This window comes from Oncorhynchus tshawytscha, linkage group LG12 (assembly GCF_018296145.1).
Source record: "Oncorhynchus tshawytscha isolate Ot180627B linkage group LG12, Otsh_v2.0, whole genome shotgun sequence".
NCBI lineage: Eukaryota > Metazoa > Chordata > Actinopteri > Salmoniformes > Salmonidae > Oncorhynchus > Oncorhynchus tshawytscha.
Genome location: NC_056440.1, coordinates 23089814 through 23115360, shown reverse-complemented (window position 1 = coordinate 23115360; position 25547 = coordinate 23089814). Strand labels below are relative to the sequence as shown.

General features: G+C 42.2%; 1 long non-coding RNA gene across 1 annotated transcript in view; it reads left to right on the top strand.

The window, feature by feature from the left end:
* Positions 1-24987, top strand: part of LOC112263978 — a 56592-nt gene extending 31605 nt beyond the window's left edge. Inside the window, exons 3-5 of the long non-coding RNA XR_002955565.1 lie at positions 13302-13369; positions 13456-13533; positions 24773-24987. This is a non-coding gene — a long non-coding RNA (uncharacterized LOC112263978). The remainder of the gene's footprint in view (positions 1-13301; positions 13370-13455; positions 13534-24772) is intronic.
* The last annotated feature ends 560 nt before the right edge of the window (positions 24988-25547 follow it).

Below are 25547 nucleotides of genomic sequence, written 5' to 3'. Positions count from 1 at the left end.
ACCTTTTGCTGCGATTACAGCTGTAAGTCGCTTGGGGTATGTCTCTATCAGTTTTGCACTTCGAGAGACTGAAATTTTTTCCCATTCCTCATTGCAAAACAGCTCGAGCTCAGTGAGGTTGGATGGAGAGCATTTGTGAACAGCAGTTTTCAGTTCTTTCCACAGATTCTCGATTGGATTCAGGTCTGGACTTTGACTTGGCCATTCTAACACCTGGATATGTTTATTTTGAACCATTCCATTGTAGATTTTGCTTTATGTTTTGGATCATTGTCTTGTTGGAAGACAAATCTCCGTCCCAGTCTCAGGTCTTTTGCAGACTCCATCAGGTTTTCTTCCAGAATGGTCCTGTATTTGGCTCCATCCATCTTCCCATCAATTTTAACCATCTTGCCTGTCCCTGCTGAAGAAAAGCAGGCCCAAACCATGATGCTGCCACCACCATGTTTGACAGTGGAGATAGTGTGTTCAGGGTGATGAGCTGTATTGCTTTTACACCAAACATAACGTTTTGCATTGTTGCCAAAAAGTTAAATTTTCGTTTCATCTGACCAGAGCACCTTCTTCCACATGTTTGGTGTGTCTCCCAGGAGGCTTGTGGCAAACTTTAAACAACACTTTTTATGGATATCTTTAAGAAATGGCTTTCTTCTTGCCACTCTTCCATAAAGGCCAGATTTGTGCAATATACGACTGATTGTTGTCCTATGGACAGAGTCTCCCACCTCAGCTGTAGATCTCTGCAGTTCATCCAGAGTGATCATGGGCCTCTTGGCTGCATCTCTGATCAGTCTTCTCCTTGTATGGCCTAGTATGGTTCTCAATCAGAGGCAGGTGTCATTAGTCTTGAGAATTGAGAATCATACTTAGGTAGCCTGGGTTTCACTGTTTGTTTGTGGGTGTTTGTTTCCGTGGTTCAGAGGTCTATTTCTTGCATTAGAAAACACCATTAGTTTAGTTTTGTCAGTATTGAGGATACGCTTCAATTGACACAAGGTATGTTGAACAGTATAAAAAGCAGTTTGAATGTTCTGGAATGTTCTGGAAAGCAGTAAGAAACGAGGCACAACAGTAAATAACAGTATCATCAGCATAAAAATGAAGTTGTGCATTTTGGACATTTTTGTCTAAATCATTTATATAAATAGTGAATAAGAGAGGACCATGTACAGAGCCTTGGGGCACACCATTCAAGACAGACAATTTAACAGACATAAGCCCATCAAATTGAGTGCACTGAGTTCTATCAGACAGATAGTTAGCAAACCATGCAACTGCATGCTCCGAAAGACCTACACTCGACAATCTCTGCCTTAGTATAGCATGATCAACTGTATCAAAAGCCTTAGAGAGATCAATAAAAAGTGAGACACAGCGCTGTTTTTTGTCATTGGCCTCAGTGATATCATTTAAAACCTTCATGGCTGCTGTAATTGTGCTATGCTTCTTCCTGAAGCCCGATTGGTACATTGATAAAATAGTTAGTAAATTAAAAGTAAATAAAAACTCTTTTAGCTGTTCACTTACAAGAGTGTCAAGTATTTTCACCAGGGGTGACAGCTTTGAGATCGGCCTATTATTATTTAAAAGAGTTGGATCTCCCCCTTTTAAAGGTGGTAGGACAAATGCTGATTTCCAGATTTCATTACATTCCAGGGTTAGATTGAACAGATATGTAAGTGGTTCAGCTATGAAATCAGCTGCCAGATTTAAAAAGCAGGGATCCAAAAGATCAGGACCTGCAGGCTTTCTCTGATCTAAGGATTTCAGGGCTTTATGTACCATCTGCACCGAGAATGGCAAAAAGCTCAAAGTTTGACCAGCTCTCACTGGTTCATCCACACAGGGTTGTAGAGACAGAGGACACTGACAGCCTACCAGATGATACAAAGTGCTCATTGAAACAATTCAGCATTTCAGTTTTGTCATATACAGCAACAGAGTCCTTCAAAACACATGACGGTAATTCATTAACATTGTTGTTACCAGACATAGACTTAATATTGGGGTGGCAGTGTAGCCTAGTGGTTAGAGCATTGGACTAGTAACCGAAAGGTTGCAAGTTCAAACCCCCAAGCTGACAAGGTACAAAATCTGTCGTTCTGCCCTTGAACATGCAGTTAACCCACTGTTCCTAGGCCGTCATTGAAAATAAGAATTTGTTCTTAACTGACTTGCCTAGTTAAATAAAGGTTAAAAAAAAAATAGCCTTCCAAAACTTTCTAGGGTCATTCAGGTTATCAGTGGTAACAGACATAAAATATTCAGACTTGGCCTTCCTGAGAAGAAAAGAACACAATAGCTTATCTCTTAACAATAGACAGAGGGAAAGTTAAGGGAACATTGAAGCATTTACAATACAGCTAAAGTGTTGCCCCATTATGTGTGAAAGTATGCATGACTACTTGTCCCATTTCTCTCCATTATGCAGCGTAGTAAATAACGGCTGATAGTTAGTTAGCAGCAGTATTGATTTTCCATGGTAATCAGGTTCCCTTTTACACAAACATTCAGACAGAGGTGTTGTCCCTCACGTTCATCAACCTGCCTGTCTGTCAGGCCCACTGATGTGTTCAATTACACACCTCTTTTTATGCAATTTACTCTGTGTGCACTTGCACGTAGGCACACCACGCACGGGCAAACCCTGCAGCCCCCACAGGCAGCAGGAAACAGCTGTGGCATGGTGGAGATGACGCTATTTAAGGCTGAGGTTGAGACAGGTTAGGAGGGGCCCAGAGTTGCTGGGAGGGTAAAGTGACAGCGTGAGATGAGATGCTTTCAGTAAGCGGTTTCTCTTCATGGACATTACCTACTCATGTTTCCATCTGGTGCTGTAGAGAATATTGCATTACCACAGAATCACTCAAGTCTGTATTATGTAAGAAATGTTTGCTCACGTTCTCTATGGGGAAATCAGAGAACTGTCATTAGATATTATCTACAGTACTTGCTATTTTCAATAGGATCCATGTAGTTTGGTTGATATAAGGCTGACATTCCAATTTAACTTTAAGAGAAAAGTAAACAGAAATGATCGAATCCAAAGTTGAGACCACACTGAATGTTTTCTGACTTTGGGAATACTTCTGGTATCAAGAAAAATGATCATTTGCATGACGTGTGAGTGATGCAGCAGTAGTTAAGTGCAGGTCGCTAGCTAACGACACTATTTAAAATGATGGAAATTGCTTTTGATTCAGGTCGTGACATAGATCTCAATAATGAACACGACGTTTCAAGCAATTAGCTCCATAAGAATCTACAACCCATTTAATATACCCTCAAAGTGAATAAAGCATCCACTTACAGTTGCACAGCAATAGAGAGGTTTGGCATTTATTTAATTTTTCAGCTAATGGCCAACAGACGGTGTATGTGAGATGTTTGTCTGTACCTCTCGGCTTCTCGCTAGCTGCCCTTCTGGTCCTTATAGCATAATATAAGCATAATAGCATAATATAAGACATCTGCTACGATTGACCCAGATCTGCAAGGGTCAATATCTAACACTCACCAGGAGTGTCTTTTTGAACAGGTATTGTACAGTAACTGGTGTGACTGACTGGATTCAAACCAATCAGTTAGAGTGAGTTAGAATGAGTTAGCCCACTGCAATAACTTGGGAAGCTGATGCAAGTCTCCGGCTTTGTTTACCCGTTACAGAAGCATTGTCATTAGGAGTCATTAGGAGGAGTATATATTATTATTTTCCTTTCAAGGTCTTAGAGGAGCATATGAAATATTATATTTGTTTGATACTGATAGGGGATTCAATGATTCGAGAACTATTAGCTTCTATCTGCATTTTTGTCAAAATGTATTTATTGACATAGCCTTTTTCTGTTCAATGTTCTCTACCTATATATTTTTCTAAATACCCCAATTCATGTCGTTAAGTTCAAAGCAATACAAGATAAAAATTGCTGATATTATTCAAACCAGCTAGGGTTTGGAACATTAAAGACAATTATCTGAGAATCATCTTTTTGCAGATAGAACCTTATAGTCCCAAGTTCTCAAATTAATATGATCATTGTGGTATTAATTTGAATCTTCTGTTAACCAGAAATGAAAGGCAGTGTGAGTTACAAGTGTAAATGTTTTGGAGATAGTAATGGCTTTGTTTAATATTTACATACAGGGCTTTCTACAAGGCTTATGTGTCACGTTCGTCATATGAAGGAGACCAAGGCGCAGCGCGGTATTCTTATTTATTTACGTACATTCTTATTTATTTAAAGAATGAACACTGAACAAACTAACAAAATAACTAAACTAAACGTGATGCTATACAAACGAGTGCTGACAGGCAATTACACATAGACAAGATCCCACGAAACACAAAGGGGAAATGGCTGCCTAAATATGATCCCCAATCAGAGACAACGATAAACAGCTGTCTCTGATTGGGAACCATACCAGGCCAACATAGACATACAAAAACCCCTAGACCTACAACAATCCTAGACATACAAAAACTAGCGTACCTACCCTAGTAACACCCTGACCTAACCAAAATCTAAAGAAAACAGAGATAGGTCAGGGTGTGACATTATGCTGATTGTTCCCGTTCTTCATATCTCAATTCTGGCTAATTAATTGATATTAGAAGTCATTTTTTGGTATTGAACGACTGTTAAATCACACATAGAGAGTCATGTGTTGCCTGCATTTACCAACTGCCTGTTAAAAGGATCATCCCTTTTCACTTGGTCCTTCAGCATCTAACGATTCTAAGTATAGTTTAGACCTTTCATTCCAACCCATGTCTTCCTTCTTTCTTATGTCAGAAATGTTTCAAAATATACGTACTCTTAAATTGTCTACGCTCTTCATTTATAAAATTGTGTTACAAATACATGCAGCAGATGTATTCCTCTAATCACAGCCAGCCATGCTGTGGCCCTGTGGCCCTCTAGGCGTGAACAGTAGCACTGTGCTGCATGATGACAGGAGTGGAATGTTTCAGCAGCCAGCCGCAGGACAACACGGCTAGTCAGGCAGGCAGCTAGCGGCAGCCAGAGGTCAGGAGGTCACGGTGTTTACTACCATGTTGTAGAGAGAACCTCTGCTGTGATGGCAGTTGAGTGCCTCTCTGAAAGAGCAGGAACACTAACGGCATGTGTAAAGCACTTTTCAGCAGCAACAGGTCTTATCCTTTTCCTGTCAGGGGGCTGAATGTCCCTATTGTTGTGACACTGCAGGTTCCTCTCTGTGGCCGAGCTGTGGCTTCTGTCTCGACTAGGGGCTGGGCCTTGCCTGGCCTAGAACAAACCACACAGAAAATACAAATAAAATAAATTTTTCCATTTGACTGGGCATCAACTCTTGTGGATTGTGCTAGGATGTTGATGCAGTTTTGACGATTGTTGGTTCGAGTAAATAGAATTGTGGTCAAAAATACTCCAAATTTGTTTTGTTTTCTGAAGAAGAATCAGTTTAGATGAAAAGGCTTGGCGTCTCAAACCACTGCACCTGTGAAATCCCTCTCAGGTCCCATTGTGATTTCCCCCTCTGCTCAACAGAACATCCCAAAAAGCTCAATCATCACAGCCACACAATATAACAGAGTTTCCCCCCTGATTGTACCCAGTGGGTAAAGATATAGAAAGATGAAATAGAAAAAGAACCTGTTTTGTTGGTACTCCAGTGCACCTCTCTCTCTGCCTGTAGAGATTCCACACATGTATTAGTGATCACTCCAACATGGACAAGGTGGGGTTTATGACTTCATAGCCCAGACATGCTTCAGAGGGTGGAAGAGAAGAGAATCTTCAGGGTGCAATCAATAATGCTTTTTTATTTCGTTGTTGTTTTTTCATTGGGTAGAAATCTTGGTATGGATTCATCAGCTGTTACCGTGCAGTCATAACACAACCACCAGCACTTATGTTCAGTTCAGCTCCGAGGTGGTCTGAGGAGAGTCGTATTTCAGGCCTTCAGACAAGACTTACGATGCAGTCAGAAGGAGTATTTCATTCTCAGAAGAATGTGTTGATGTTGACTTTGCAATAGAGAGAACCATTAGCACAAGAAACATAAGGGATTGGAGCCTCTGGGTTATTATAGAACTGCATCCTTGGAAGCCTCCCAACAGGTTGCCTCATAGCTTGAATTCTGTTATTCACATATAATGGAGGTACTGTATTTCTGTCTACTGAGGCACTATACAGGTACATTTCAACACAATAATATTGATTAAGCACTTTTTAATAGCACAGAACACAGGCCCTCTAGGCATTCCATTAATTAAGACTTGTTGAACATACGTTATTCACATATGGAACCAAGAACTCAACACAATAATTCCAAAATAGCAATATTTCAATTCCAATGGAATCTGACTCTCTGTAGCCTTCTATTAGCCTGGGGCAAAAATAAAATAAAAGTTTGCCTGGTATGATAGCTAGAATGAGAGGGAGGATGGCATGTGGGCACCATTCATAATGAATAAAGGGAAGGAAGGAGTGTTGGAGAGATGGCATAGAATCAGCTGGATGTGGAGGAGGTTCTCCTTAGCTCAGGGGCTGCCCACTCTCTCAGCCATGGCATTTCTACTACACAGAGCAGAGCAGCACCAGGCCTACGCCAAGATAAGCCATCTCTCTCTCTGTACATACATTCACCCCCTCATCATTTAGTCCAACAATTCCCCTTGAAGGTTATTATTAGCTGCAATTATGATATGTTATTCAAGAGGAGGGAGCCCTCAGGCACTGTCAATCAGTATGAGGCTTGACGCTGAGCCATATAGAGTGCTGCTCCAAGCTCACAGCTGTGTCTTGTCTATCTGTGGGATGTGTGCTAGAGGAGTGCGAGAGGAGGGTGTGTGTGTAAATGGAATGTGTCAGGGCTCTAATTTGGTATGGAGCTATTTCACATTGGGCTGCAGCATGCTGCAGACTGGTGAATAACTACTGTGGTGGTGAGATCATACACTCTGACTGGAACAACTGATCTAGGATAAGTGAGCCCGGTGCAGACTGGTGAGTAGCTGCCATTGTGAGATCATGTGACTTCTGAAACACTGATCTGGGTCCTGCTGTGAGTCTTGGACTACAGTATTTGTGATTTTGAGTATTTGTGATGAATCTTTGAGTTGTATGCCACGAATGTGCCATGTGAGAGAATAGAATCAACACACAGTTGATTTATATCTCGTTGTGGCAGCTGAAGGAATCCATATAGGTCCGTTTTCCGCCTGATGATGACCGAATGTTTTCTTTGCTGTGTGGTAAATTGTTCTGATGAATAACAGCCTACATTACATCAGTAGCCGTGCTATCATGGGAAAATATTGGTATAAAAACATATTGGAATGCACTAATTCCCTTTGAAAAAAATCCAAATTAGTTTCCTTTACCACAGGATTCTGAGGGAAAGAAGACACTACCCTCAATGCCATCACTTTAAATGAAACTGTAAAGAACACACTGGTTCTCAGTACATTATGTCTCACAACTAGCTTTCTCACAGATGTGAGCTGGCACTCATAGATGTAACTTGAACACTGCTATACTGCAATGGCAACTCAGAGTGATGGAATTGAGTGGCTGTCTAGAATGTTTACGTCTATGATCTTCTCACCAACATTGACACAACAAAGAAAACTAAGTCAAAGACTATGAAGGGATTTTATGTAATGGCAATAAAAAGCTCCATCGTAGAGTGACTTGACAATTTCACAAAAGCGATCAGAAAGGTTGCTTTACTAGTAATGGAAATGGGTTTGTTCAAATAAAACCATGGTTGGAATTTCAGCAAAAGCATCCTCCTCAACCTCTTCTATTCCTGTATGTTGCATTATCAAGCTCTGTGTGATCATCCATTTAGGCAATGAAGATCTATTTATTCTTGATGAAGATCACATCTGTGTGGTTGGTGAATCTGTCTGGGGAGCCGGCTTTTGTTGTTTAGCAATGAGCCTGTGGCAGACAGTGTTTCTAATACAGGCCTCCTCTCCCTGGGCTGTGTTCTGACAGATAGCTCTTTGCCCTCCCTGGTTATCGGGGCCAGGGCCATGCCATCTGTGTCACCCACATGAGGAGAGGAGACTGAAACTTGAAAGCCAGAGGTCAAGGTCACTGTGGCTGTCTGTCTCTGCTGTGTATGGGTTTGACACAGTGGTGGGGATTGAGCAGCCATCTTGTACCATGACTGTACGTTTGACACAGTGGGGACTGGACTGAGCAGTCATTTGAGCCTATAACAGTACAGGGAGGTGGTATAGAGATTGATGGAACTCCTACAATTTATACGGCTTTCAAGTATGCTTCAGTTTCAATCTACAAGCTGTAGACTCAACTCAAAAACATGTATACTTGTTAATTGTGATGCACTAAATAGAATAAACTTGAAAAGAGCAATAGCTATACATGGGTTCCAGCTACAGTGATTACTTTACAAAGAAATGGGTGTGGTTGCTTCTCACAGGAAGAGGGAAAGCCTCCAACTCACCAACATACTACACACTTCCTACTACACTGAACAAAAATATAAATGAAACAAGCAACAATTTAAAAGATTTTACTGAGTTAGAGGTCATATAAGGAAATCAATCAATTTAAATAAATGCATTAGGCCCTAATCTATGGATTTCACATGACTGGGAATACAGATATACATCCGTCGGTCACAGATACCTTTAAAAAAAAAAGTAGGGGTGTAGTAGATCAGAAAACCAGTCAGTATCTGGTGTGACCACCATTTGCCTCATGCAGCATGACGCATCTCCTTCGCATAGAGTTGATCAGGCTGTTGATTGTGGCCTGTGGAATGTTGTCCCACTCTTCAATGGCTGTGCGAAGTTGATGTATATTGGTGGGAACTGGAACATGCTGCCGTGCACGTCGATCCAAAGCATCCCAAATATGCTTAATGGGTGACATGTCTTGTAAGTATGAAGGCCATGGAAGAACAGTGACATTTTCAGCTTCCAGAAATTGTTTACATATCCTTGCGACATGGGGCCGTGCATTATCATGCTGAAACATGAGGTGGATGAATGGCAAGACAATGGGCCTCAGGATAAGTCACGGTATCTCTGTGCATTCAAATTGCCATCGATAAAATGCAGTTGTGTTTATTGTCCATAGCTTATGCCTGTCCATACCATAACCCCACCACCACCATGGGGCACTCTGTTCACATCAATGACATCAGCAAACTGCTTGCCCACACACCTGCCATCTGCCCGTTACAGTTGAAATCGAGATTCCTCCATGAAAGCACACTTCTCCAGTGGCCATCGAAGGTGAGCATTTGCCCACTGAAGTCAGGTACAACGCTGAACTGCAGTTAGGTCAAGACCCTGGTGAGGATGACGAGCATGCAGAAGAGCTTCCCTGGGACGCTTTCTGACAGTTTGTGCAGAAATTCTTAGGTTGTGTTAAATCATAGTTTCATCCTCTGTCCGAGTGGCTGGTCTCAAACAATGCCGCAGGTGAAGAAGTCGGAAGTGGAGGTCCTGGGCTGGCGTGGTTGAACGTGATCTGCGGTTGTGAGGCCATTTGGACATACTGACAAATTCTCTAAAATGACGTTGGAGGAGGCTTATGGTAGAGAAATTAACATTAAATTATCTGGCAACAGCTCTGGTGAACATTCCTGCAGTCAGCATGCCAAAACATGCAACATCTGTGACATTGTGTTGTGTGACAAAACGGCACATTTTAGAGTGGCCAATTATTGTCCCCTGCACAAGGTGCCCCTGTGTAATGCTTATGTTTAATCAGCTTCTTGATATACCCCACCTGTCAGGTGGATGGATTATCTTGGCAAATGAGAAATGCTAACACATTTGTGCACACAATTTGAGAGAAATAAGGTTTTTGTGCTTATGGAACATTTCTGGGATCTTTTATTTCAGCTAATGAAACATGGAACCAACACTTAACGTGTATTTTATATATTTGTTCAGTATACATGGATATTATGTAGTTCCTTACATGACGAGATACAATAACTCTCCACCATCTGACCACACCTGTGATTAAAAAGGTTTTCCATCCAACTCCCCAAAACCTCTTAATTATGCATGTGGGCTGTGCAATTCATCTCACTGTTCACTCCATCAGGCTGCCTCCTCCTTTGGCCTGCAAGCTGATTATGGCACCCCAAGTGCTTTGAATTATTTAAATCTCTGTTAAACCTCCATACATACATCACTGTGAGAAATGGATTAAGAGTTGACATGTTTTTGCCTGTCTTCTTCACTCCCCCACACACCAACTAACCTCACCACAACCTACCACACAACTTCCCCAAAAGGCCCTCTGCTAATAATAAGGATAAGCAATTCTCCTTTTCAGACATGTTGTACAGTATCAATTCCATTTAGCCTTATTGGGACAGGGATTAGGCTACTGGTTTAAGTACAGGATCACGGTTTTCTAGAATCCAGAGCTCAAACGGCCCAGAGGGATTAGTGGAGAGGCCTTTTGTCCACCCACCCTGGAGAGACTCGCTGGCCCAGAGAAGCCTAACGAGAGTGGGCCACTGCTCCTTGATGGATCCCCATACCCTGGAAGAAAGCATTCAATCAATATTCACCCAGCCTGCCTCTCAGCGCAAATAAATAAAAACATGGTCGCATAAAGAGATTAACAAATTAAAGGGGGCCACTCTTTTTTACATTAGGCCGGATTGTAGACAAAGGCAAAGCGGATATTGTATTTAGAGAGACCTTAATAGCCTCTCTTGCTCTCAGTGGGATGCTCGCCGCAAATGTATGTTTAAAAATATCGATGCATACATACCAAGGAAGGAAAACAGGCCTGACTGAACTGTATCTGTGTAAAGCAGCTCGTTAGACTGACTTAAATTAAATTAATTAAAGTGAATTGATTAGCGCTGGAGAGGTAGTCAGAATGAATGTTATCACATATTTTTCAGCCCCTGATTATACTGTCATATTACACTACGTCCTATTCTTTCCTCCAGGTTGGTTTCCAGAACATTGACAGTTGCATCTTGTGTGTGAAGTGGTACATTGGTTAAAGTGCTATTTTGCAGCAGACTAATAGAGAAATGACAGCCAGGAGACAGTGGAGCTGTCACTGGCCTGCCTATTTACTCAGTCTGGGAAACGAGGCCAAAGAAGGAGAAAGATGTGTCGATCACACAGCAGAGATTCTGCTGAGTGAATGAGTGGCAGGAGATGAGCTCTTCAATGTACTCTCAAACTGCCTTGGAAATTAACTGTCATCTCCTCGATAGAGCCATTGCTGATCCTGGACAGGGAGTGAAGCACAGAACTATTAGCTATCCAACCCTTTTCCTGTCATATGAAAGGCAATCCAAATCTCTTCAGAAAGAAAAGACAATCCAAAGTTAGAAGACTGAGTGGTTTCTATTGTTTGGCCTATTCCTGTTATACTGCTGTACATAAGTAATGATGACAGTAAACTGTAATGTAAGGAATGGGCACAGTGAAGGGCTAAATTAAATAACCATATGCTTACATTTTAGCAAACAATCTTATCCAGAGCCTTGGTCAAGGGTACATCGGCAGATTTTTCACCTAGTCAGCTCAGGAATTCGAACCAGCAACCTTTCAGTAACTGGCCCAATGCTGACCTAACGCTCTTAACCACTAGGCTACCTGCTATATTTGACCTTCAGCTGAAGTCATATTCACCTGCTAAAGGGTTGTCCAAAACATGTTTGTTACTGGTACTCAGCAGCTACGTACTGCATGACTCACAGGAAGTTGGTGGCACCTTAATTGGGGAGGACAGACTCGTGGTAATGGCTGGAGCGGAATAAGTGGAATGGTATCAAACACATGGTTTCCATGTTTGATACCATTCCATTCACTCCATTCCATTCATTATTATGGGTCGTCCTCCCCTCAGCAGCCTCCTGTGCTGTGCCTTCAGAATGCCATACAACTCTCCTTCTGTGGCCTCCAACTGCTCTTAAATGCAAGCAAAACTAAATGCATGCTCTTCAACCGATCGCTGCCCACACCTACCCATCCATCCAGCATCACTATTCTGGACGGTTCTGACTTAGAATATGTGGACAACTACAAATACCTAGGTGTCTGGTTAGACTGTAAACTCTCCTTCCAGACTCACATTAAGCATCTCCCATCCCAAATTAAATCTTGAATCGGCTTCCTATTTCGCAACAAAGCATCCTTCTCTCATGCTGCCAAACATGCCCTAGTAAAACTGACTATCCTACCGATCTTTGACTTCGGCGATGTCATTTACAAAATAGCCTCCAATACCCTACTCAATAAATTGGATGCAGTCAATCACAGTGCCATCCGTTTTGTCACCAAAGCCCCATATACTACCCACCACTGCGACCTGTATGCTCTCGTTGGCTGGCCCTCGCTTCATATTCGTCGCCAAACCCACTGGCTCCAGGTCATCTATAAGTCCTTGCTAGGTAAAGCCCTGCCTTACCTCAGCTCACTGGTCACCATAGCAGCACCCACCTGCAGCACGTGCTCCAGCAGGTATATCTCACTGGTCATCCCCAAAGCCAATTCCTCCTTCGTCCACCATTCCTTCCAGTTCTCTGCTGCCAATGACTGGAACGAACATTAAAAATCACTGAAGCTGGAGACTCATATCTCCCTCACTAGCTTTAAGAATCAGCTGTCAGAGCAGCTCACAGATCACTGCACCTGTACATAGCCAATCTGTAAATAGCCCATCCAACTACCTCATCACCATATTGTTATTTATTTTGCTCCTTTGCACCCCAGTACCGCTACTTGCACACTCATCTTCTGCACATCTATCACCCCAGTGTTTAATTTGCCATACTTTAATAACTTCGCCACTGTGGCCTATTTATTGCCTCACCCCCCATATCCTACCTTATTTGCAACACTGTATATGGACTTTCTCTATTGTATTATTGACTGTATGTTTGTTTATTCCATGTGTAACTCTGTATTGTTGTTTGTGTCGCACTACTTTGCTTTATCTTGGCCAGGTCGCAATTGTAAATGAGAACTTGTTCTCAGCTAGCCAACCTGGTTAAATAAAGTTGAATTAATAAAAAATATTTTTTAAAGAAGGTATTCACACCCTTTGACTTTTTCCACATTTTGTTGTGTTACAGCCTGAATTAAACATGGATTAAATTGAGATTTTGTGTCAGTGGCCTACACACAATACCCTATGGTGTCGAAGTGGAATATGTTTGAATGTTTTGAATGTTTTACAAATTGATAAAAAATGAAAAGTTGAAATGTCTTGAGTCAATAAGTATTCAAACCCTTTGTTATGGCAAGCCTAAATACTGTATGTATCTTTATACTGTGCCTTATATTTCAGATGCAAAGCTTCGTTGCAACGAAACTAATAAGGTTTTCCAAGTCATGTGGGTCCTGTCATCTATAAAGGTGCTATCTTTTCTAACTCCATTCAGAAAATGAAATAATTTCTCTCCCATTTGGGCTGATAGCCAACAAACTGTCTCTCTGCACAGTTTGCAGGGCTCAGTTTCACATGGCCCAACACACTTACTGTCACGGCTGGCTGAAGGACTGGACCAAGGTGCAGCATGGTAAGCGTACATTTTCTTTATTTAAAAATGATGCCGACAAAACAAAGAACAAAACCAAACCGTGAAGCTTTGGGCTATGTGCCCTGAACAAAGACAACGTTAACTTCCCACAAAACAGGTGGGGGAAAAGGGTACCTAAGTATGGTTCTCAATCAGAGACAATGATAGACAGCTGTCCCTGATTGAGAACCATACCAGGCCAAGAAATAGAAATACAAAACATAGAAAAAAGGACATAGAATGCCCACCCTAGTCACACCCTGGCCTAACCAAAATAGAGAATAAAAAGCCTCTATGGCCAGGGCGTGACACTTACGCACACTGACACTCAAACACACATACAAAGACTTACGCCATCATTTGCTTATGTAGTGCTTGAGGATGTGTAAAACTTACTCCTCAGCCATAAGTGTCCCCCCTTGCTCCAGTGAATAGCTAGCTTTTCATGTGGTGCAGACTGGTAAGATGCTTCAGGAGGGTGGTCATGTGTGGTAGCAAGGCAGAGGTCCTGAGTTCGTGCTGGGTATGGGCCAAATCGGTAGGAAGTGGTACTCCCTAAATAAGTAGCATAATGTTCTCTACCCTTTGCACACACAGTTATACTGACTCTACACACACACACACACACTCGCATACAATCATCATATACAGTACAGTGGGGCAAAAAAGTATTTAGTCAGCCACCAATTGTGCAAGTTCTCCCACTTAAAAATATGATAGAGGCCTGTAATTTTCATCATAGGTACACTTCAACTATGACAAACAAAATGAAAAAAAAAAATCCAGAAAATCACATTGTAGGACTTTTTATGAATTTATTTGCAAATTATGGTGGAAAATAAGTATTTGGTCACCTACAAACAAGCAAGATTGGTCCTCCAATAATCGGTATCGGCGTTGAAAAATCATAATCAGTCGACCTCTAGTCCAGAGTAGTGATGCTAGTCGGGCCGGTGCGGGCAGCGATCAGTTGAAGAGCATGCATTTAGTTTTGCTTGCATTTAAGAGCAGTTGGAGGCTACGGAAGGAGAGTTGTATGGCATTGTTCCTCGTCTGGAGGTTAGTTAACACAGTGTCCAAAGAATGGCCAGAAGTATACAGAATGGTGTCGTCTGCGTAGAGGTGGATCAGAGAATCACCAGCAGCAAGAGCGACATCATTGATGTATATAGAGAAAGGAGTAGACCCGAGGATTGAACCCTGTGGCACCCCTATAGAGACTGCCAGAGGTCCAGACAACAGGCCCTCCGATTTGACACACTGAACTCTGTCAGAGAAGTAGTTGGTGAACCAGGCTAGGCAGTCATTTGAGAAACCAAGGCTGTTGAGTCTGCCAATAAGAATATGGTGATTGACAGAGTCAAAAGCCTTGGCCAGGTCGATAAATAAAACTGCACAGTATTGTCTCTTATCGATGGCGGTTATGATATCGTTTAGGACCTTGAACATGGCTGAGGTGCACCCGTGACCAGCTCGGAAACCAGATTGCATAGTGGAGAAGGTACGATGGGATTCAAAATGGTCGGTGATCTGTTTGTTAAATTGGCTTTCAAAGACCTTAGAAAGGCAGGGTAGGATAGATATAGGTCTGTAGCAGTTTGGGTCTAGAGTGTCTCCCCCTTTTGAAGAGGGGGTTGACCGCGGCAGCTTTCCAATCTTTGGGGATCTCAGACAATACGAAAGAGGTTGAACAAGCTAGTAATAGCGGTTGCAACAATTTGCTTAGCCCAGAGCTGCTGAAAGGAGAATTGACAATGAAATGGTGCTGTATGAGGTACCTGTCAGTACAGTGTAAGAGAGCTGATGGATTATTTAAGTAAGAGGGAAGGCACAGCAGATACATTTTGGCAGGATAAAGAATTACTCTGAAAACTGAGCCAGACAGATATCAGAGATTTCTCAGAAACATGCAGAGGATCACCCAATGATAAAAACAGCCGTGGACATGATGACAGTTGTACAGAGCCAAGAGGATAATAACCTACATTCATTTCCAATTGTAGCACAGCAAACCTGACACAGTGGCAATGATACCACCTATTTGACCAGAAAATTGGCACCTTGTTGCTAACACCTGTCTCTATTATCTCTGTTGTGCCCTGCTCTTAGGATACCTGGCTGGCTGACTATTCTCAGTGTTGTGTTTAAAAGCAACTTTAGTGTGTGTGTGTTCAGCACGGAGGCTGGCCCTGGCCCCACTCTAATTGCTAATAAAAATGTGTAATTATCCAGTGAATGCAGAGAGACAGAGAAAAGGAGAATGACGAGTTTATTCTGCTGATTAGAACTAAACGTGTCTTCCTCATTCGGTATCAGGTCATCCACACTGTTGTAATCATCTTCTTTTAGTCATATTAGGCTGTACTGAGGACAGGGTTTGGAGGTGGATTGTGTTTTAGGCTGGATGATCATTGGATGACACAATGACTGGATGACTGGATGAAACAATTACTGGATGAAACAAGGAATACTCCATCAATACTCAAACAGTCAAAGGAATAGTGACTCCTTGCCACTATGTAGAAAAATGAGCCAGTATCTTCATATCAAACCTAAAAGTGTAGGGCAGCCTAGCCCCCAAAGTGACTCTTATCAACTGTTTGCAAGGATTTCCTTTTGTATTGTCTTAGGAAGTCAGCCTTCCCTGCATTATCTCACCAACCCCCTCTTGTCACACCTCTGAGAAGCAGAGGTTCTACTGTCTTTACATCCTGTAGCTCTGATACCTGATTGGAGGTCAACTTTACAGTATGCTATTGGTCAACAATTTATATTCTGAATCCAAACAACTGTTATAAAAGGGTCTTAGCTTCATTGTCTCTTTCTCTTCCTTGTTCATGACCTGCGCTGTTGAGATACACTCTCTCTTTCTTTCTCTCTCCACACCAGGGACTGTTGCGGCCTTTCAGGCTATGACTTCTCTCTCAACTCTCCCTCTGATCATGCTTAGAATAATGCCTTGCAATACTGGTTAATTGCTTAGACTTCTCATAGGTCGCATGTGAGGTATATATAGTATGCATATATATCCAATACTAAAACACAACAAAGGGATCATCACTGCTTTTAACAGATTGCCTCATTCATTGATGTCTTATGTTTCACACTTCTGTTGTTTAGTGATAACCATAGCATTAAAGTGATTAAGAATAACATAATCACAAAGGCCGAATGGATTGGTGCAATCTTAAATTCATATTAAAATTAGTTCAAACTTCAACATAAACACCCAAAATAATTCTCCTTTCAACTTTAGATAAAACGTTATCACCAATAGCACGCTCAGATACATTTTTCTGAAAAGCCTCCTTAAAATAAACTTGAAGCTGTATTTTTAGAATGCTAGCTGAAAATACCTGCAGCTAATTAATTTCGGTTCTCTAGGCAGCACCTACCTCTGCCTCTCAATTATAAATGAGGGGAGCGTGGTCTGCTCCACGGCACTCGGGGAGGAAACTGATGGTGGTGACAAGCCATCAGGATACTCTCCTCAGACATATTCCAAACAGGCGGTGGGTGGGTGTGATGTGGGTCCTGATTCTCTTCTCCCAAAGTTTGGCCCAGAAGTAGAGGCTTGGGTTGAATGCATTGAGGAGATTCGATTATCTGGCCCGGGTTCCCCCGGTAGGAGGAGTTTCACCGGGTGAAGAGTGATTGCATTAGTTTTGGAACCAGGCTGCCTCCCGGGCGTGAGCCTCATGCCACACTCTGGGCAATGGCAAAGTCGGCTCAAAACAAAAGGGACATACACTACCATTCAAAAGTTTGGGGTCACTTAGAAATGTCCTTGTTTTTGAAAGAAAAGCACATTTTTTGTCCATTAAAATAACATCAAATTGTGTTAGCTAATCCAAGTTTATCATTTTAAAAGGCTATCTAACACAAAATTCAAAAGGCACTCGCACATCTGAGCAATCTCTTTGCAGGTGCATGGCAACAGTTTAACAAGATGAAGGAAAAAGGAAACCACACACTCTTGGTAGTATCACTGATATTTACAGTTTTTTACGATTGCTTACACACTAAAATTGTACTTTTCCCACAATTAGCAAAACCTTACACTTAAGGAGCAAAACACAAGGCTAGATTTGCACAACTTTTTTTATTTTATTTTTTATTTCACCTTTATTTAACCAGGTAGGCTAGTTGAAAACAAGTTCTCATTTGCAACTGCGACCTGGCCAAGATAAAGCATAGCAGTTCGACACATACAACAACACAGAGTTACACATGGAATGAACAAAACATACAGTCAATAATACAGTGGGGGAAAAAAGGAAAAAAAAGTCTATATACAGTGATTGCAAATTAGGTCAAATAAGGGAGTTAAGGCAATAAATAGGCCATGGTGGAGAAGTAATTACAATATGGCAATTAAACACTGGAATGGTAGATGTGCAAAAGATGGATTTGCAAGTAGAGATACTGTGGTGCAAAAGGAGCAAAATAAATAAATACAGTATGGGGATGAGGTAGATAGATGGGCTATGAATAGGTGCAGTGATCTGTGAGCTGCTCTGAGAGCTGGTTCTTAAAGCTAGTGAGGGAGATGGGAATCTCCAGCTTCAGTGATTTTTGCAGTTCGTTCCAGTCAGTGGCAGCAGAGAACTGGAAGGAAAGGCGACCAAAGGAGGAATTGGCTTTGGGGGTGACCAGTGAGATATACAGTGGGGCAAAAAAGTATTTAGTCAGCCACCAATTGTGCAAGTTCTCCCACTTAAAAAGATGAGAGGCCTGTCATTTTCATCATAGGTACACTTCAACTATGACAGACAAAATTAGAAAATAAAATCCAGAAAATCACATTGTATGATTTGTAATGTATTTATTTGCAAATTATGGTGGAAAATAAGTATTTGGTCAATAACAAAAGCTTATCTCAATACTTTGTTATATACCCTTTGTTGGCAATGACAGAGGTCAAACGTTTTCTGTAAGTCTTCACAAGGTTTTCACACGCTGTTGCTGGTATTTTGGCCCATTCCTCCATGCAGATCTCCTCTAGAGAACTCTGTCTACAGTTACAGTAATCAGCTGCTTATTGTATGCACCATATCAGCACTTGTGATACCCCTTCCTTTGACATTGTACAGTAAGTTACATGTATTATTCTCTACATAGGATTGAGGGTCGGGAACGACAAGGAGGAATGGGGCCCATATTCACGCAAAAACAAGAGAGAGAGATAATAAACATGGTTTTGGCCAATAATGCTATCAGGCTCAGAGAACGACAACATTATCGGTGACCATGCCATTTTCAATAATGTCCATCAGGTCTCAGTCAACACTGGCACGCATCCTGAAAAGACATCAGGTTCAAATGAAACAACTTTATCGAGTGCCTTTTGAGCGGAGTTCAGAGAGGGTCAAACGGCTACGAGAGGCAGAAACATCACTGGCCACAGGGCTATAAATCAATGTCCCAGGGCAACGTGCGGGTAACATCACCCTTTGCGCTGCCATTTCACAGCATGGGGTAGTCCTCCGTCATGCCAAAATGGGCCCTTACCACACACCTCACATTCTCGCATTTTTGCCCGATTGCACCACATCGTCACAGCAGGTAATGAAATGCACCGGATGCAATACACAGTCATCTGGGACAATGTGTCAATCCAACGCTCTGCTTTGGTCCAGAACTGGTTTCATCACCATCCACAGTTGACCTTCCACCATACTCTCCGTTTCTAAACCCTATTGAAGAGTTTTTCTCCGCATGGCGGTGGAAGGTTTACGATCTCCAGCCCCAGGCTCAGGTACCCCTCATTCAGGCCAGGAAGGTTTACGATCTCCAGCCCCAGGCTCAGGTACCCCTCATTCAGGCCATGGAGGACACCTGTGACCAAGTCGACGCCGCAGCTGTGCAAGGATGGATTCGACATTCAAAACGGTTCTTCCTGCGTTGTCTTGCTAATGACGATATTGCTTGTGATGTTGATGAAATGCTCTGGCCAGATCCAGCTAGGCGAAGAGATAATACATAGTATGTTTACTGTAGTATTTTCTGTACAATATTGTCAGTTTTTTTCAGATTATGTTTTATGTTTGTTGTTGTTAGTTACTGTAATTGTAACCTGTACTGGATACAGTATCTTACGTTTGTCTGTTGTTTGCTGAGCTAACAGTGTTATGCACACTACTGTAGTAGCATGAAAACTGGGACATGTTTTCTTGTGATTCTCCATGTTGACATGTTGACTGATTTGGGTATATGGAGAGAAATAAATGATGTTTTCCTCAGTCTGCAGCATTGGTCTTGTGTAGTGTTTGTATAGTTGCACTTTCTCTGTGTACTTCATTTACAGTACTCTAATCACTGACAATTAGACTTGCTAAAAGTGTTTTAGGTTGGCAACAGCAGTGTGTAACTAGTTCAAAAAGATTGAAGTCATATGAAATGTGTGTGATTCGTATGGTAACAAAATATTATTTTTATGAAGTCGTGTATAGTTTTGACAAGTGTTTCATTTTGCAAATGATCTGAAGTGTTGTGCTACTTTGGTGTAGGGTTATGCTAATTGTGTGTAGTGTTTTGACAAACCGGGCCCTGTTTTCAAAATTGTGCTTAAACAATTGAAAAAAAATGTAATAAGCTTACGCATCGGCCTCACGGCCTTCGTCAGAGCTTTACGCATCGGCCTCGAGGCCTTCGTCAGAGCTTTACGCATCTGCCTCAAGGCCTTCGTCAGAGCTTTAAGCATCGGCCTCAAGGCCTTCGTCAGAGCTTTTAAAAGCTCGGACAAAGTCCTTGAGGCCGGTACGTAAGCTCATTAAATATCAGTGATACTACCAAGAGCAGTGTGCGGTTTCCCTTTTCCTTCAAAAGGCTAGCTAACACAACGTGCCATTGGAACACAGGAGTAATGGTTCCTGATAATGGGCCTCTGTACGCCTATGTAGATTTTCCATTAAAAAAAATCTGCAGTTTCCTGCTACAATAGTCATTTACAACATTAACAATGTCTACACTGTATTTCTGATCAATTTGAAGTTATTTTAATGGACAAAAAAACAAGGACATTTCTAAGTGACCCCAAACTTTTGAATGGTAGTGTAGGTGAAGCGCATGGATTAATGAGTAGGATTCTGCATTTTTGCATTAAAAGGAATCGTTTTTTATAAAAACACTATCTGCCTAAACTAATTAGAAAATTCAAACATATATTATGGAAAAGAGATGTATGTTTCTGGACGATGCAGCATGCTGCCTTGTTGACAACATAACAGAGTGGTACAGGTTACCGTTCCATTTGAGAAGGGCGCTCCTCCCTCACCACTTTTGTCCATTCACGTCACAGGCACAGATTAATAGAAGAAACCCTGGAGAAACAAATAAGTATCTTTGGCCTAGCTCTAGAAACTGATCTAGTCTGATCTAGAAACTGATCAAGTCTTCAGGTCTGAAAGCCAATTATGTTTGATCCGAAAATGTGGTCAGAGGGTCCGTATGGAGGGTGTGACGCATTTGCGGAGCCTCCAGAGGCATGCAGAGGACAAATTGAGCTCCGTACCGCATCGCTGTGCACTTCCCAAATTTTGTAACGATGCAGAGGGCTGGTATAGCTCCGCATTTACATGATTAGGTGACAGTAGGTGAGGGTGGGAGGTCGTGTATAAGCACAAACTCACTTCCTTGACAACTTCCTTCACAACAGCTCTACTCAACAGTGCTGCGTTGCTCCGCGAAGCACAAGAAGTATGAATGCTCTGACTTCTGCAGAGGCCTTATCACCATAAATGCTGCGCCTAAATGCTGCACGTAAATGCTGCACGGCCACGGCAGATGTCGGATAGGCCATGCAGTGCATTTTAGGCAAGGATAGGCCTATGTCCTATTCATCATCCTACTATCTCTAGTACACCTGACCTGCTGAGTAAAGAAATACCCCAGAACAGTCTTTCACACTCTGCCTTTTTCAACTAACCTTATTATAACCAAGTTTAACATTTCAGAGAGCTTAAAATCCCATGGAACAGTTTCTCAGATGGGCTCTTCCTTTTCTGCTTGAGTTGAAATATTCATTACTCTTGTGAAAGCGACAAGGAGATGTGGGTAAATTGGCTTTTGCTCCTGGCCTTGCTTTGTGATTAATGGGCATAGTGTTTCTAGCAGCAGCGATGGTTGAGGCTAGCGCTCCTCTGTGAGAGGGTACTGTGACAGGCTAAGGCCTGCTGCTCGGCTGGCTCGACCACCTCCACTATACAACCTCCTCTCCTCAGCCCACAGATTCATCTTATAGGGTCCATGGCTACTCAAAGGGCACAGTCCCTAAACCTCCAGTCCAAATGATTGCTTTTGTGCAAAATGTATCAGGCCTTGTAAATAAAGCTCATGTTATGTTTTTCTATACATCAGCACAGTTTTATTTATGTTTTTGTGAGTGGTCTATTATCAGGAGGATATTCATGAGGCATCCATGTTGTTGCCAGTAACAGGTGGGTAATGTAGGATCTTCTGAGGGAAAGAGATACAGTCAGATTGGGAATAGGCCTATGTAACCGATGTGAAATGGCTAGCTAGTTACCGACAGGTAACGATGCTTCATAGGGTGTCAGTTGTTGATGTGTGCAAAGGGTCCCTGATTCGAGCCCAGAAAGGGGCAAAGGGAGGGACGGTAGCAAAAATGTTACACCTACACCCAGTATGTAGCCTATGTTCCTCAGTACTAGACTACTCAGTGCAGTCCCTCCTTAAATGAAAAATCAGTTTCTCATTGTATTTCTCCAAGTCTTCACCTGACTAGGAGAGTCCGGAGAGGAGCGCGCTGTTCCTTTAAATCCTTCTTTCCTCTAGCGGCTATCTGCCGCGCTTGAGTAATCAGAGACTCCGGGCCAGATAATCTTGTTTGTTTTTTTTGCTCTTGTATTATGACAAATTAAAGAGGTCCGGAAGCCAAATTTTCCGAGCAGCTTCTTAGCTTGTTATTACCTAACAGACTACCAGATTGATTAGTATTGATCTCCTGCCATGGCTTCGCTGGAGGCTGAGCGGCTGCACGCCTCGCCTCTCTAGTTCTTGGAGGACCTGAGGTAAAGGTCATATCACGCTTGGCTCAGAGTAAAGGATTTCAGGCAGCAGCACTATCTGAGATCTGAGACAAGATCAGAGTGACTATAAGGATTGTAAATGTCATTTAAAGAAATTAAAACATGGTGGTATTACAGTCAGTTGCATATGATACAACACTTTGCAGCTGTGTAACACATTCAAAGCAACACTATCAGGCATTAAGATGTGAGTGCAACATTCAATCTCACTTCAGAGTAGGCCTACATTGTGAACTGTCTGGTCAAGTGAAAATAATGTTGAAACAACCAGACACACAACAGCAGCTCTCCATGTTAGGGAACCAAGTGTATTTATTGTTCACAGTCCAGGCTGTCACCACTGAGCCATCCCGGAGGAGACAAGGTCTGCTGGGCAGGGAGGGTAAAATAAAGGTTTTTGGAACAGCCGTGGCTAGATGGACTCTGGTTGTGTCTTGCGGTCTTTCAGGTTGTCATGGTAACAGGGAAAGTACCCATTTTTGTGGCCGTCTCTCTGGCCTACAAAGCATCTTGAGGGTTCAGTGTTGCACGTCCATTTGGAATGAGAAGGTTTAGAGGCCTAAACACACAGATTGAGACAGAGCCATGGAATATGGTGTGAGGCTAAATCATGTAAGACTATTCCCATTGCGTTGTATTACCACCTTTTAACAATGTGAACTGGGGTTTTTATGTGTGTGATCTCACTGTGTGTGTGTGTGTGTATGTGTGTGTAGCGTGAGGCTGCTGCTGTGCTGTTCCTGGCTGTAGATGTCTACTCCAGCACTGAGAAAAGGACAACTGAACCTTTTCAGTCAGGATCTACGCTCTCTACTCACATCAACGCATAGATAAATACAAACACACACACACAGGTGTATTATATTTCAGTTGGTCTTCTCTCTCTCTCTCACACACACACTATTCTGCACATTCCAGGAACCTTGTATACATACATCCAATTAGTGTCCTCGCGGGTCAGGTGTGTTATGAGGAGTTTAAAGAGATGAGATGCTGGCGTGGATTAGATCTGGATTAGACATCTAGTAGAGCTGAAAGCAGCTCTTACACTGTTGGTCATTCATTGGTAGTGCAAGAGGCTATTTGAATGCACAGACAGCTCTGGAAGGCCAGTATTCCATTTGATCAGATTAATTTAAAGACTAGATGTTCATTTGTCAACCCCCATCAGATCTAAAGAGGAGAGAGGAACCTTGTTTGATTGACAGCATGTGGTCAACTTTGAGAGTTCTGAATATTGAACAGCATCTTGGTACTACATAGTGGATACATGAAAAGAAAAGACAGTGGTTGATTTTCTCAGGACACATTGTGATCTGCAAATGAAAGTGTGGTGCCTTTTATTCATGGTGATATGACTACATCATGGTATATTAAATTGCAAAACATGCACTACCCAGATAATCACAGAAGCTGTGTTTAGAGTAATGCCAGACAGATTGATAATCACTTCTGTTTAAAAACAAATCTAGGATTTCTGTGTGATTTCCAGCCGTTAATATCTACTTAGAGGGGTGTTAGCTATGGATTATGATTATTGATTAAAAAAATCATTAACATGATGCAGTCAGAAATCCATAATACCACAATTTATATACTTTGATGTTCTGAGTAAAGGGATACCCCGTCCCTAAATGTTGTTAAATCCTTAAAAGCGATTATCCATGTAGATCTGTCATACTGTATGTCATTCACTGTACCATATGTATGCAGAATGCTCACACTACATGGGCAAACCTCATGAAACAAGTAATTCATGTTTTATCTTAATCATTTTTGGAATTAGAATATTTACAGCAACATGATCATTACCACACATCGAGACTTCACCTACATTCACGTGAAAATGCATGTTGTTCATACAGTTATGAAACAAGTGAAAAATATTGACATATTCTGAAATGATTATTCTAATTGAGGTCATGGTGTCTTAAGTATCAGGTTGGAGTCATATCGCAACCATTTCCAAAAAGAAAGCGCTGAGGAGAAAAGAAATTGGCTGCATCTCAAATGGTACCGTATTCCCTACGTGTGTAGCCTATTCCCTATCTAGTGCATTACTTTTGACAGGGGCCCATAGTGCTCTGGTCTAAAGTAATGCACGTCATAGGGAATAGGGTGCCATTTGGGATGTAGACATTATTAAGCTTGTATGATAAGTTCATATCCGTGACCTTTTTCACCCACAGGTAAAGGAAATGGAACGGACGGCAGACGGCAGAGAGTCCCTTGAGCTGATGAAAGTGACACCAACGCTTCCCCAGGGCTCCAGGGATGCTGTCCCTGCACATAGTAAAGTTAAGAGCGTTACTTTATCCCTCCATGACAGCCCACACTAATGTAAAGGAACCACAGTGAATACAGGGTATCCAGGGACGCAATCCCAAAACACAGTGTGACAGAAAGACAGACAGGCGGGTGGGTGGGCGGGGAGGCTCGCGACTAACAGACAGACGACAGACAGACAACAGACGGACAGAGAGCAGACAGACAGCAGACAGACAGACAGATCCTCAGCCTGGATACATTTATAAGTGGAGAGCCCCTGAGCCTGGAAAGGTCTGCCAGAGGACTGCCTGCCTGCCTGGCAGTATGACAGGGGCTTTAACACACTACACCTGCTGCTGCTTCTGCCCTTATCTGGGCAAACGCCTCGCTAGCTAACACACTGCCTGGCTGCCTGACTGGTTGGCTGGCTAGGACACCGACCGGATCTAAAGTCTGCCAGTGGCACTTCTCCCATGTAGTACTTCACCTCCAAATAAAAGGGTTAACTGTTAGACAGAGTGTGTGCCAGTCCCACTGCTCATTAAACATTCCTTTGATCCCATTGGCCCCTGTGGGTCACTGAGAATCTCTTTTTTTTCCGGTAGAGACCAGCTGCTGTTTTGGTTTGCTGTATTATTAATGTACAGTATTTAGCCATAAGGTTTTTTCCATTATCTGCCCAGGAATATAAATTAT